This window comes from Pseudorasbora parva, chromosome 4 (assembly GCF_024679245.1).
Source record: "Pseudorasbora parva isolate DD20220531a chromosome 4, ASM2467924v1, whole genome shotgun sequence".
NCBI lineage: Eukaryota > Metazoa > Chordata > Actinopteri > Cypriniformes > Gobionidae > Pseudorasbora > Pseudorasbora parva.
This window is the reverse complement of record NC_090175.1, coordinates 18,807,027-18,822,505: the sequence shown is the minus strand read 5'-3', so window position 1 is coordinate 18,822,505 and position 15,479 is coordinate 18,807,027. Positions and strand designations below refer to the sequence as shown.

At 34.7% G+C, this 15,479-nt stretch overlaps 1 protein-coding gene across 3 annotated transcripts in view; it reads right to left on the bottom strand.

Annotated features, from left to right (window-relative positions):
• ctnna2 (catenin (cadherin-associated protein), alpha 2) overlaps positions 1–15,479 on the bottom strand; it is a 678,725-nt gene that overhangs the window by 174,858 nt on the left and 488,388 nt on the right. The gene's annotated exons all lie outside the window — the stretch shown is intronic.

The window sequence follows — 15,479 nt, the reverse complement described above, 5'->3', positions numbered from 1 at the left end:
GAATCTAGTCATGCTGTTTTTATTTTTTTTAATTTTTTTGATATATATTTATTTTGATTAGTTATTTTGCTGTTTATGCTTGTTTCTGTCAAAGAAGATGTTTTGAAGATGCCTGAAGATGCATTATTCAAAACTTCTGGTCTGACACTCCTTGGACTACAAACTTTCTACCCCCCTTATTTCCTTGCGTTGAATGATATTGTTTATGACATATTTTGAAGCAAACCCCTAAATATGTACACTCCAACATGTGGTTGGCTTTTTAATGAATCCTCTGGAGAGTATTAAAAAACAAAAACAAAAGCATCTCTATTTGACTGAGTGGCAGATTCTAGTGTCAAAACAACAATGAAATGACAGCATTGTTCCGTGTACAGCCCAAAATAAGAAAAGGAAAGAAATTGTAGCTATCTCCTTTCTCAAAACAGGTGGTTGGATTGAGGGAAACAAAAACATGTCATTAAGTAAGAATACCAGTTCACCGCACTAGCGGCGAGTTACAGAGGAAACAATGGAGACAGAGCGAGTTTGGTTTCATTCACTCTTCTCTTCTCTAGCACTCAACAAATTTAAGCCCTGCTCCAATCAAAGCACTTCTCTGGCCTATTTTAAGCCCCTCTAGCTTTGTATCAATATTGCATGTTTGTCATTTCATCTTGGCGCTGTGCTGGGAGTTGTTTTGAATTCCCCTTTCCCTTAATTATTATTTTCTTCTTTTCTTTTCTTTCTTTTTTTCTTTCTTTTCACAAGGAGCAAATTAATATTTCAAGTGGTGGATGTTTTGTTTAATCTGAATCTCTCTCCTCCTTCTTATGCTGCTTACAAACCCCTTGGCCAACTCTAAAAGTTACTGCTCTGACAATTAACTCTAATAATTAATACCATTATTGATGAGGTTTGAGGCGGATCGATACGGATAGCTTTTAGCCAATTACAGATTTTCTTCCCTTTTACTTTTTCAGGAAAACAAAACAAAATTTGTGTGTTGGTGTTGACAGAATGAAAAGAAAAAATAGGGTGGGGGTGGTATGGTTTATTTATACAACAATCTTTTATTGATATTTTGGCTAATTAGTGTGGGGAGTGCTTGGCTATATGCCCAGCCCCTATCAGAGAGAGAGAGAGAGAGAGAGAGAGAGAGAGAGAGAGAGAGAGAGAGAGAGAGAGAGAGAGAGAGAGAGAGAGAGAGAGAGAGAGAGAGAGAGAGAGAGAGAGAGAGAGAGAGAGAGAGAGAGAGAGAGGAGAGAGAGAGAGAGAGAGGTCAATCAGTAAGACCTGGATTCAAGCAGTGAAAAAAGGCGTGAGCCCTCGGATCAGTTGGGAGGCAGTTGTGCCAAGTGGTAGGACAATTAGCTTTTGACCTTGTTAGCCTGAGCAACCGTGTGTGTGTGTGTGTGTGTGTGTGTGTGTGTGTGTGTGTGTGTGTGTGTGTGTGTGTGTGCTATATGCAAATAGCTAAATATGAAGCTCTCAAATGATTACTGAGGATTGTAGTGTTTACACAATGTACAGAACTGAGTTGAGGAGGGTCAATACTAGTAAACAAAGCAAGATGGGGAAATGCTACAAATACGTAGAGAACTAAAACAATTTCTCAAAAAACTAACACAATGCAAATCATGTAAATAATGAATATTAGAACAATCTCACAAACTTAAGTGTTTACAAAAAATCAAACAGTTTGACTGACTAACATTACAAGACTTCACCCCATAGAAAAGAAAAGGTCTCTGCTACAGACCATTTGAGTGTTTGCGCTGAATTTATTTATTTATATTTTTTTGTGGGCAGAGCCTACCTGGTGCAGAATATGTCAGTTCTGCAGTAGCACTCTCTGGAAGCCATACGTCTCACAATTTTGACTTATATTTCACAATTCCAAGAAATATTAGAATTGCCAGATATATAGTTGATGTTCTGTCTTTTCCCTCTCAGAAGTGCAGTTTTATATCCCCCAATTCTGACTTTTCCCCTCTGAATTGTGATATCAGCTCGCAATTGCAAGAGAAATTTCAGAATTGTGAGAAAGGCCAAAAATTATGTTTAAATGTTACCCATTTAAAACATATACTTTTTATAGGTTTAAATATTATTTCATGCTATAACTGTAAAGCTATTATGCCCCTATGAACTGCATATGTGAATATTAAGTAGATCTGTTGTTTATATATCATATCCATGGTTCAATAATAGACTAATCATCGCAGGTTTCATCAGTCCATTCAGTGGCTTGCACCCTATATGACTGTTTAGCTTCACAGAGAATTTATATTGTATAAATATTAAGAGCATTTTATTATTATTATTATTATTATTGTTATTATTATTATTATTATTATTATTATTATTATTATTATTATTATTTGTGTACTGTTCTACTTCCAAAGGCACAAGACAATTTCTTTTTTCTTTTATTCTGCGGATTTTGCTCCACTTGTTACCACTGTTTATCTGTGTGCAGCTGCAAATGACGTGTCTGTGACGTCTGCTCACAAATGGTTTATATAACTTTAGCAGAGAACAACTATCACAAACTGCTCAGAACAATGTTGTTTTAGTATCATTGAGGTATTCTACATTTTATTAATATTTCAAATTCATACGTGTGCACACACGCAGTTGGTAAGACCAACGCAGTCTTACTGTCAAAAAAGATACTTTTTAAAATGAACTCAAAATAATTTGGCATGTCAACAACTTTCATTTCATTTCAAGGAACTTTAGGAACATCTGAGAGAAAACGTTAACTTAAATGACACTAATGACATGATGACATGTCTAAATGACTTAATTTCAAGACTAAATTTCCCCGTGTGTCAAAACTTGTGTGTATTCCCTAGTGAGCAAAATGCATTTTTTTCATACTAAGTACATCTATACTAAGAACCCATTAAATGACATATCCCTTATGACTTATAAATAATAGACAAAAAAATAACTATTATAATTCAACTTTATGTGGAGTACTTCTTTATTGCACAATGCACACATATTAAAATTATGCTTAAAATATTATGCACTGTTTAATATATTTAAATGCAGGTTATTTGAAGTCTACCAAAAGTATACTTGCAATAGTTTCAATTTAGCACAATCACATATACTTAATTATATCTTTAAGTTAAACTTTAAGTATATTAGTATAACATCAGTTCTTCCAATTTAGCAGAGTTTAAGTACACCAATTTAGCATACCAAAAATTTAATTTAACATTAAGTACATGTAAATGTATTTATAGTACACTTAGCATAAAATAAATGTATTTCAAATACATTTTAGTATATTTATTTTGCACTAGGTTTGGCATTTAATTTAAAAAAAAATCAAATAAACCAGACCGCATTTTCCTAGTTTCCTCGAGCATCACACAAACAGATTGCATTTCAAAAGAAATATGGAATGGCCTGCGTTAATTCATAAAAGGTCGGTGATATGGGAAAACTAGATTAAGTGTCACGGTATCAGCATACATAAAAATCCAGATATTTCATCAGAGCCTCTTGATAGAGCACCAGATGCTTAACAAATTAATTAACCTTGCTTGCTGTCTCTCAGTGTTGATTGAATGCCCCTGTGTGCCATTCCCTGCCTGTGGTCTCGCATAATAAAACACCCACACAAACAGAAATCCTGCCAAAACGCAGGACTGACCGAGACTCTAGAAGAGGACATTAAGAATCTACACAAGAATTGACTGTTGGTTCCCTCAGTGACTCATAATTGTATTCAAGTCGATAGCATCCTTATTATATGGAATATAAAGTTGTAGTAAAGAACTTGTTTTTATTGCAATAAGAGTAAACTGAGCAGGAATGTTTTACAATCCTCCAACTCATCATTATAATCATCATCATCATCATCATCATCCTTATATCTGCATCTGCATCACTGGCGTCACATTAACTGTCACCGCAGGGGCATTGTGCCATTTTCAAAATGTAACCAAATCATTAAAATAGCTATATCCAATAAACACATACAGTGTCAGATAAGACTAATTTGGACGGCGTAGCTTTTAATGCTCATTTAAACAGATTTATACGCCAACGCTTAATTTAAAGATGCAAAGACATTGAAATGAGTGGGAAGATGACATATACAGTATATAAATATGTTTTATGAAACAACTCAAAAAGAGGCTGATGTGGTTGGAATTTATGTCATACCCAATGTAAATGGCCTGGGGATTACATAAATGAATAATATGCCGCTAAAGTCAGATATCATATGGCTGAATGGTAATGCTCAAGGCTAATGTTCAGCAACATCTGCTCTCACATTTGTGGAGCTGCACCGAGTGCATAGTGTCGTAGGGTGGAAACAATGCCGATTGTTATTTTCTGCAAGTTAGCGGAATATCTCATGGGTCGCACCCAGCGCACAGCTCGCTGTTCTCCATTTATGCAGACATGTCAAAAAGATCTGAAATATGAGAAAAGAGTGGGACTTATTTGCTGACCCTGAGAGTGACTTTTCTCAGTAACCCTTGAGAGGACAGAGTTAACCGAAAGCACTTTTGATGATTACCATGAGAGAGAGAGCACAGGTGGAGTTTCCACCCCTGTAGAGATCAGGGCATATTAATGATTTGCGTTCTATATCTAAAGCTGGAGAGAGATGTAGCACAATAAGGAGGATCAATAACCTTCTTCACTCTGAGTCTCTGTCTCTATCAGTTCTATTCTATATTTGTGTCAAAACTACACTCAAAAAAATAACTTGCACTGTTTTTAGTTGCACTCAAATCATACTTGTTCACATTACTTAAAAAAAAAAATAATTTTACAAAATGAACTTAAGTTTACTGAGTTGTTTCTACTAAAAATGAGTATCGCCAACTTTACTTAATAAGTGTTTGTTCGGTCAGCTTAACATTGTAAACTGGCCAGTGGATCTGTAGTTCCCAGCATGCTTTGCAAGGAACTGCATTAGGAGAGTAAATTTAGTTAAGTGTGTTATTTTTTTATTTTATTTTATTTATTTATTTTCGTGCATGTTAGTGTTTAATGTTCAGTTTTGTTGGACATTTAGATGAGTTTCTGTAAATATGGTTACCATTATGCAGAAGAGGTGCCTGTGCTTAGGCTGTGGGCACTCATATAAACTCATTTATTGGATGGACGTCCTGCCCTCAAATGAGTTATTTTTGAATTTTGGTTTTAAAGATTCACTTGTAGAAGTAGTAGCTAATTTAAGGTAAAATGAACCGATAAATGTGTTCACCTAACATAATAAACTTTTATAAATGTAACATAACATAGTAAACTACATATATATATATATATATATATATATATATATATATATATATATATATATATATATATATATATATATATATATATATATATATATATATATATATATATATATATATATATATATAATGTAACCGTGACAAATTCAAATAGTTTGTATGACTTAAAGAAAGTTTGTCAGCTGTACTTGACATTCTTTTGTTCATATAACTAAATTGTCATTTGTAAAACTTATTCAATATAGTTGTGTGGAACCACTTGACACTGCTTTAAGTTAATTCAACAATTTTTTTTTTTTTTTTTAGTGTATATAAACACACGATGCATATTCATAATTACTGACAAACAACCAACAACTGATGAGACACGATAGGTGAAAACATTGTTAGTCCATGTAGTGGTCGGTTTTGAGATTTTGGTCCAGTTTGCTCCTTAAAATGTAAGCTTTCATTTCCCTCAAAAAAAAAAAAAAAAAAAAAAAAAAAAAAAAAAAAAAAAAAAAAATTCTACATTACATATTATTTATTTCATTAGTTTTGTCAACTTGAACCTTTAGATTTAACGGAAATCATAAAAAAGTTAGCATTCTAACGCAAGCTCCAGTGCAGCCTCCATTCAAGGAAACATGCCATGCCTTATTGTAAAGCTCTTAGTCTCGTACATAGTGCTGTCTAATCCAAATACAGGCATTTCCTTTGTAGAAATAACCAACCACGAAAGTTTGCCGGGGAATCTACAGCCGAAAACCACATCTGATTGGTCGATGTGAATAGACATTGACAGAAAAGACAACAACAACTGTCACTTGCAGAAGCTTATGTAAACAAAAAAAGTAAACAACCGATTAGATATTGAAACCCAGTTCTTTTTAAACAAAGGCATTTTTTGATGATACCGAGTCATAGACAGATAGATAGATAGATAGATAGATAGATAGATAGATAGATAGATAGATAGATAGATAGATAGATAGATAGATAGATAGATAGATAGATAGATAGATAGATAGATAGATAGATAGATAGATAGATAGATAGATAGATAGATAGATAGATAGATAGATAGATAGATAGATAGATAGATAGATAGATAGATAGCTAAGATGTATAACAAACAGCTAAAGTGAACTACTGTTAAAAGAACAACAACAACAACAACAACAACAACAAATCCCTCACATCTATGGCAGCACGGGTGTCCCAACAAGATCTTGCCTTATGCCTGGGCCTCTGACGTGAACTCACGGAGCAGCACGACGCATGCCAATGGAGGCCTTTCTGAGCCATTGGATTTCAAAAATATAACAAAAATATCTTCATTTGTATTCTTAAAAAGTCTAGATAGTGGCAGATTAATAAGTATAAATAATGGTTATTAAGAATACTATCATCATAAGTGACTTATTTAAAACTTGACAAAGATTACTGCACATATACATAATGAAAGTTTTGGTTATTCATACCAATTTTCTTTTGCACTGAATAAGTCTATTTATGATCAACATTTTTCTCACATCATCTGCCATCTTAGATGTATCTTCCACTTGGCAAAGTGCATTCTGGGATTACCTTGTCTTGACCTTGTCTGTTCAACAGAAGATACCTTACGAGCATAATTAAGCTGCCTATTTTTTGAACAGCCTTCGTGCTAGGAGCACATCTATAAATGTTTCCACATTCACAAGGCTTTGGAACAGATTGTACATTATACACGCAAGGACTCTGAATCAACAACAAGGAAATAACAGTTAGTTAAAAAAAAATGCTATAAGTGTGAGCTGAAAGCCTCTTTATGTGTTATGTATGGACCTTTTAAATATTCATGATGAATTCTGCAAGCATTATGGCATGGTAATATGTTTTCAGCAAAGAAAGTTGCAAAAAGCCTTCAAATTGGGGCTAAAATCCCTCAAAAGTGGATTTCAAGTGAAAAAGTGTCACTTAGTGTCAGCACAGATGCACATCCACACAAAGAGAGAGGGAGGGATTCAATTTATCACTGGCTATGATCAGATCACTAACACCATAGACAGAGTCAAACAACCTGCATCTTTCTTCTTTCCTTCTAGATGATCAACTAATTTCACTTTTATGTAATAAATGGGACTTACACTACAGACCTGCTGGACAGCTTAAAACTGATCAATCCAGGTAGATTTAAGAGGATATTCTGGTGCTACCTCACTGTCAAATACAGAACATGAAAGTAGCAAACAACCATAGAGAAACCAGGTAAACCAGCAACACTTGGATTAGAAAATGTAAGCTATATTTAAACTGATATGAAGCTCATGTTGAAGTTGAAGAAAATAAGTGAAACATCCCAAAACATTTGGAATGAGGTAGTTAAACTGTTTAAATAAGTGACTTATTTTAAGTGACTCTCAGTATTAATGAACTCAGAGTATGTTTGCAAGCAGGAATAAGCCATATAAAGCATTATGTGATAATTTAAAGATAAAGGGCTTACCTATTTAAGAAGAGTTCCGTATGAAGACACGTTCAGAACAGCAGGCAGAGGTGAAAAAACACAGGACAAAAACAAAACAAAAACAAACACGGTCAGGATGCTACACACATACAAGTTATTATGCTGTTGGACTAAAACAAACTTTTAAATATATATATATATATATATATATATATATATATATATATATATATATATATATATATATATATATATATATATATATATATATATATATATATATATATAAACTATGGGATCCTGGATAACTAGATGGATGGATGAACAAACATGCACATATTACTAGCTAATCAATCCATCATAGCGATCAGACACTTATTCATTCATTTATTTATGACACATGCAGACTTAAAGAGTTAGTTAACCCAAAAATTTAATTGATGTCATTAATGACCTAATGTTGTTCGACACCCGTAAGACCTCCGTTCATCTTCGGAACACAGTTTAAGATATTTTATAAATAGTCTGAGAGCGTATCTAAGTGTATGCACACTATACTGTCCATGTCCAGAAAGGGAATAAAAACATCATCAAAGTAGTCCATATGTGACATCAGTTAGTTCATTAGAATCTCTTGAAGCATCGAAAATACATTTTGGTCCAAAAATAACAAAAACCTCAAATAAAGATTGAAACGGTCATAAATCAGTGGATTGATTCATGATTCAGATCTTGTGTCAAACTGCCAAACTGCTGAAATCACGTGACATTGGCACTGATACATAACCTTTTGAATCTTTATTTGAGGATTGAAAGCAAGCCCGGAAGAGAAGGCAAAGCTGAATAAAGTCGTAGTTTTTGTTATTTTTGGACTTAAATGTATTGTCGATGCTTGTAATCAACTAACTGATGTCACATATAGACTACTTTGATGATGTTTGACATGGACAGTATAGTGTGCATACACATGGATACACTCTCGCACTAAATATGAAATATCTTAAACTGTGTTCTGAAGATGAACGGAGGTCTTAAGGGTGTCGAATGACATTAAGCTGAGTCATTAATGAATAAGATAAAATAGGTATTAGGGCAAGACTTTTCCAAATTCTGCCAAAAGAATAGAGCAATCCTTCAACTTTGTGATTAGGCTAAAAATAAAGAGAGAGAGAGAGAGAGAGAGAGAGAGAGAGAGAGAGAGAGAGAGAGAGAGAGAGAGAGAGAGAGAGAGAGAGAGAGAGAGAGAGAGAGAGAGAGAGAGAGAGAGAGGGGGGGGGGGGTGTCAAAGACCTGTGGTGCAGTAGCACACACACACACACACACACACACACACACACACACACACATACACACACACACACACACACACACACACACACACACACACACACACACACACACACACACACACACACACACACACACACACACACACACACACACACACACACACACACAAACACAGAACTCTTTGAACTATGTCCTCTTCCTTTTGCAAAACATGGCATGGGATGGCATGGCAAACAACAACAACAACAACAAAACTGCTTTCCTGTGTTACAAGGACAGGAAGATCACTAAAGTCTTATGTTTTATACATCTCCCTCAGATCCCCCTACCCCCCTTGAATCCGAAAAAAAGCAAGTTTTGCCACCCCACCCCTCTGTATAGTTGCCTTGGCTGTTGACAAGAGAGATGGAGTGTGTTGTGCCAGTGTGTGTCCTCTGCAAAACACCTGATTACATTCATGGAGCCAAGAGGAGATTTATGAATGCAGACTCAGGCAAAGAGCGGCCCCATTCGCACTCTAAATAATAGCAGAGCAAAATGTGTTTTTTTTTCAGTTCCATTCCCTGCGTCCCAAACTACCGGCTCAACTACCCAAATGAATATTTACCCCACTGAGATTATCTAGCCACCTCGGAATTCCATTCAGAGTGTTATTTCAGAGCGAAGGGCGCTGGAGGCGACGGGGCCAGATGCGTGGTTGGTGTGGTGGGCTTTTGGTTTGTAGAGTAGCCAAAATCCCCTGCAGAAAAACACAGCTTATCCTCTCTAGTGTAAATACTGAACAGGTTTCGGACCAGGGGGAATAACTAATGCTAATGAATGGGTAAACTCTTAGCTTAGCACACTTTATCAGAGCCTAAGCATGCTGTCCCAGCTTAGAGGCGGTAGATAAATTGGAGGGAGTTTGTTTTAAAACAGATGAATTGGGCGAGACCACACTACGTGCTACATGATCAGTCAGTGTCAGCTTATGTGAGTCAGTCTTCTATAATAACGTTAAACTGGCGCAGTGTTCTGCCAAGCTATAATGTGATCCGAGGCAGGAGTCCAGGAAAATCAGCTGAATGTAGACATGAATAGCTTGACATGTATGATCTGAGGGACGAGAAATGAAAGAGGGATTTGACATTGATGGTGATGCCTATACAAAGTATATGTATATAGTATATAAAGTACATATCAGATGGTTCTGCATCTGAAATTTGATTGGATGAGCTATTCCACTCTGCTGGGTGTCATGGCCATACAAAGTCGGCAGAAAGCTTCAAAGACTTTCACAGAATTAGACCACATAGCATTCAAGTATATCACACAAAGTATATCATCCTCCTTTTTTTTGTTTGTTTATTAAACATGTTGGAGGATTTCTGCATAACATAATAATATGAGACTTACTCTTTGTTTTACCTTAAATAATGAATTAAAAACTAAATGATTATGAATGGAACTAATGCAGATTTGCCACATTCTCCACCATAAAAAAAAGTGCAATCATTTGTGACCGATACTTTAAAGTGGAGATGGATACAGTACAGAGATGTACTGTGATGAGTAGAGCTGGGTAAACAAATATATTTATTTCTTGATTGTAATCTTTTTATGAACCAGTAATGATTCTAAAAGCCAAAATAATCCATATGTCAGGGCTGGACTGGTAATCTGGCATCCCGGGCATTTGCCCGGTGGGCCGACGCACTTTGGGGCCGGTAGTGTTTTAAAAAAAAATAAAAAATAATTGTGTACCACTGACAACATGCAGCGACAGCGGGCCATTGGTTTGTCTTCTGAATTGACAAGCCGAAGCAAAAGAGACCTCCCCTCCATATTAGGCGCTTTTTTTCTCTTTATTTATTTATTTGAGCGCATTGAACTGCAAAGGTGAATATCCGCACAGCGCAGCCGCTGACGAACATATGCTGCATTTAAATGCTGCTCTATACGGCACTTTGACTCTGAATTTTGTGTTATACAATCGTATGTTATGGAAACATTACAGGTTCTGTGTTGAATCAGCTGAAAACAGCCGCAAGCATGTATTCATGACGAGGTAAAGTGGAAAACGGCAATACACACAAACGTTTCACTTTAGCAGAACCACAATTTATATTTTAAATAAATAAAGTCTTGGTGCAAAGCACATATGAACTGATCTGCTTTACTACTAGTTACAATAAAAAATAAACATGCACGGACATTAGAAAGTATGTTAAAAGATGCATTGCAACAGCTTGTATTTGTCATGTAATGTTTAATTTACCTTAAAGCCATTTAGTGGTCATAAACTAGTTAGTTAGTTAGTTAGTTAGTTAGTTAGTTAGTTAGTTAGTTAGTTAGTTAGTTAGTTAGTTAGTTAGTTAGTTAGTTAGTTAGTTAGTTAGTTAGTAAATTTTACTCTAGAGAGGATACGTGCATCATATATCACATTGATTATATATTTTAATTGTTCTTCAATATTTAATGTCTGTTTAAATAAAATGGAGTATGATAGGGAGTAGCCTATATTAGATTATTGTGTTTATTGTATCAATTATTTAAATGATTCTGACAGTTTTTGCTTTTGAAATGACTGGGTAAAAAGTTTCCCAATCAACCTGAATTCACACTATACTCTTTGAAATCAATTGCATTGCAATATATTGCTTGAAACCCCAAATAGTATAACATTATTCATTAATTATTCAAAGTTATTTGTCGTTGTAAAACAAAACAAAAAAGTAGTTTCAATGTAGCCAGCTACTTTTTTAATTGTAACTTGTAGTGTAGCTAACTTTTTAAAAATGGTAGCCTGAATGTAACTTATCTACTTTAACTTACACGTAGCTGGTATCTTGTAAAGCTACAGTTTCAGAGTAGCTTCCCCAACAGTGATTCTAGACTACTACTGATTATTGTCCTCCCGATTATGGGGTGTTTACTTATCTATAAGCTAAAGTATTAGCATTTAGCGTGGACCATTCTTTGTCTGATATGCTGGCAAATGTGTATAAAAAAATAAAAAAAATAAAATAAAAATAAAAAAACTTGTTTGAAATGTGACCTAACAGATGTGTGCAATGGTGTTTGCGTGCAGGCAACTCAAGAGTGAATTAAGCTTGGATTATTTTCAAAGCAATTTACCATCAACTACCCATTACTTCCTCATGATTTTATACTGTCCTATCAATTATAAAGACAGAAAAATATATAAAAAATTACTCACAGATGGATATTTTACAGTGCCAAATTTAGCACAGTGCCAAGTACACAATGACACTCTAAAGGGCACCTAGTAATTGAGATGTTCCAACGCTATAGTCCAAACTAATTACAGGCTTGGAACGCAAATTATTCTCAATAAGTATAATGGCATATCAATTTCTTATGTGATTCTAGCACATATACATTTCTGTTTGAACTTGAAATGCACAATGTCAAAGCATTTAGAATCTTAAATATTAACCCATTTACAATCCAAAAAACTACAAATGTCTAACAATTTAAGGTTGATATAATACTGAATTCATGGAATAGTCCATTTTCATTTACAAATAGTAAATGTCATGGAATCATAAAGCAAGTCTTTATGGTGTTGTTAATGCTGGTAATGTCTCTATCAAACTTAATCCAATCAAACATGTAAAAATATATACAAAAACGACAATGGTGGAGGCAAATTTGTCTGCTCAGCAAATCTAAAAAAAAATAACGAGCTGCATATCTTCTTTTTTTTTTTTTTTTACCTGTACATCTTTTCAACCAAATAAGTTTTGCATCGTGATTTTATAACTTACTGGAAAGAAATGAAATGTAGCCTCAAACCTAAAGAGGACAATAACTCTGAAGCAGTGAGGATGAATTGTGAAATGAAGCATAGCACTTTGTAGCTGCTTCAAGGGAGATGCCTCAGAGTATACTTGTCAACTCTAGAGACTGAGCAGAATGCAGCTGGAGGAAATTGGCCAGGAAATTGGTGGAAAAGAGACTTTTCTCTATCGACAAAACAACTCTATCTTGTTCATTTTTGTCAGAGCTTCATTCAGACTGTCTGAAAGATACAGTCATGCTGAGGACCATGGGAGTCCGCAGAGAGAGAAAAAACGGAAAAAAAATAACAGTCAAATATGTGTGACTCGACCTCTGACATTTAGAGGATGCATCTGATGCTAACAAACATGTCTGTGGACAGCTTGCACAGTGTTCTTTCAAACATGTTTACATGCATTTATAATCTTGTCATAAATGTTAAACTAGAACGAAAAGATCTGCTGCACTTCCCTGGGGTTTCTTAAAGTACCTTATACTACAGGGCTGTTGAATGCTTGAATCTGATTGACTGACGAACATTTTAAGATGTGCAATTATTTTTAGGGAAACACACAGCAAAAGTAGTTCAAGGCAGTTCTTGACCACAATCCAGTTCCATATCACTCAGCCAAACGATTACAGTCTTAACTCTGCTTCGCGTTGTGACTGCATTACCACCTCGGGTGTGCATTATTTTTAGAAAAATTCAATGGCCTGTTGTCAACTATTCCTTATTTATTTCTTACATATAAGAGGTCTTTGTAACATCAAAACACCCTACACATTTGATTTTATTTTATAGATGTACTCCCCAATACAAAAAGAATATTTATGTAAACAACCTTGTATACTACTGGGGGATTTGTGATGTCACGCAGGCAAACGATTGCTACACACACGCACACGCACGCACACAGATACAGTACAAAGACGCTTTGTCAATTTCTGACTACTGCTGACAACATGGCAAATGGAAGAGCAACGGGACAGTTGTTTTGATGTGCCCGATTTAAGCATGTTTGCATCTGTACAGCTTTCAGAAGAACCCCAATGTTAGGAACATTATGCATGACAGTGAAATGTTTGTTCAGAGCATTTGACTGCTGATTGTTTTGTATACGGGGTAAAGAGTAATGGAGAATTTGCAAATACTTTTTTGTTGAAAGACTAATTGTCGAATATTTTTATTAATGAGAATATACACAATTTAAGTATTTATAGACATTTTATTCTGTTATTATGTATATATGAGTCTGTGGGCCTGTAAGAGAATGAAATGTGTTTGCATATGTTAGAGCCTCTCGCTATACATCTGCCATTAGATACAGTCGTGCCTCTCAATCTGCTATTAGTTACATGGTATAAACGGTAAGCTGTGCATCTTGTTCTGACATTTAAAAATATGTGTAAGATGAGTGGGGCGTTTGCTTCCCAGTCTCCAGTGCGGCACAGCCATCATAGCCAAGCGTTTCTTGAGAAAGCCTCAAAACCAGTGTAGAAAATAGGTTATTACATACTTATTATGATGTCTCTGAATGTAAAAACTACACAAACATCATAAGTTGACCTCAGAAAACAGCATATATATATATATATATATATATATATATATATATATATATATATATATATATATATATATATATATATATATACATATATATATATATATATACATATATATATATATATACATATATATATATATATATACATATATATATATATATATATACATATATATATATATATATATATATATATATATATATATATATATATATATATATATATATATATATATATATATATATATATATATATATATATATATATATATATATATAGTCTTGTTCAAAATAATAGCAGTACAATGTGACTAACCAGAATAATCAAGGTTTTTCGTATATTTTTTTATTGCTACGTGGCAAACAAGTTACCAGTAGGTTCAGTAGATTCTCAGAAAACAAATGAGACCCAGCATTCATGATATGCACGCTCTTAAGGCTGTGCAATTGGGCAATTAGTTGAATTAGTTGAAAGGGGTGTGTTCAAAAAAATAGCAGTGTGGCATTCAATCACTGAGGTCATCAATTTTGTGAAGAAACAGGTGTGAATCAGGTGGCCCCTATTTAAGGATGAAGCCAACACTTGTTGAACATGCATTTGAAAGCTGAGGAAAATGGGTCGTTCAAGACATTGTTCAGAAGAACAGCGTACTTTGATTAAAAAGTTGATTAGAGAGGGGAAAACCTATAAAGAGGTGCAAAAAATGATAGGCTGTTCAACTAAAATGATCTCCAATGCCTTAAAATGGAGAGCAAAACCAGAGAGACGTGGAAGAAAACGGAAGACAACCATCAAAATGGATAGAAGAATAACCAGAATGGCAAAGGCTCAGCCAATGATCACCTCCAGGATGATCAAAGACAGTCTGGAGTTACCTGTAAGTACTGTGACAGTTAGAAGACGTCTGTGTGAAGCTAATCTATTTTCAAGAATCCCCCGCAAAGTCCCTCTGTTAAAAAAAAGGTATGTGCAGAAGAGGTTACAATTTGCCAAAGAACACCTCAACTGGCCTAAAGAGAAATGTAGGAACATTTTGTGGACTGATGAGAGTAAAATTGTTCTTTTTTGGTCCAAGGGCCACAGGCAGTTTGTGAGACGACCCCCAAACTCTGAATTCAAGCCACAGTACACAGTGAAGACAGTGAAGC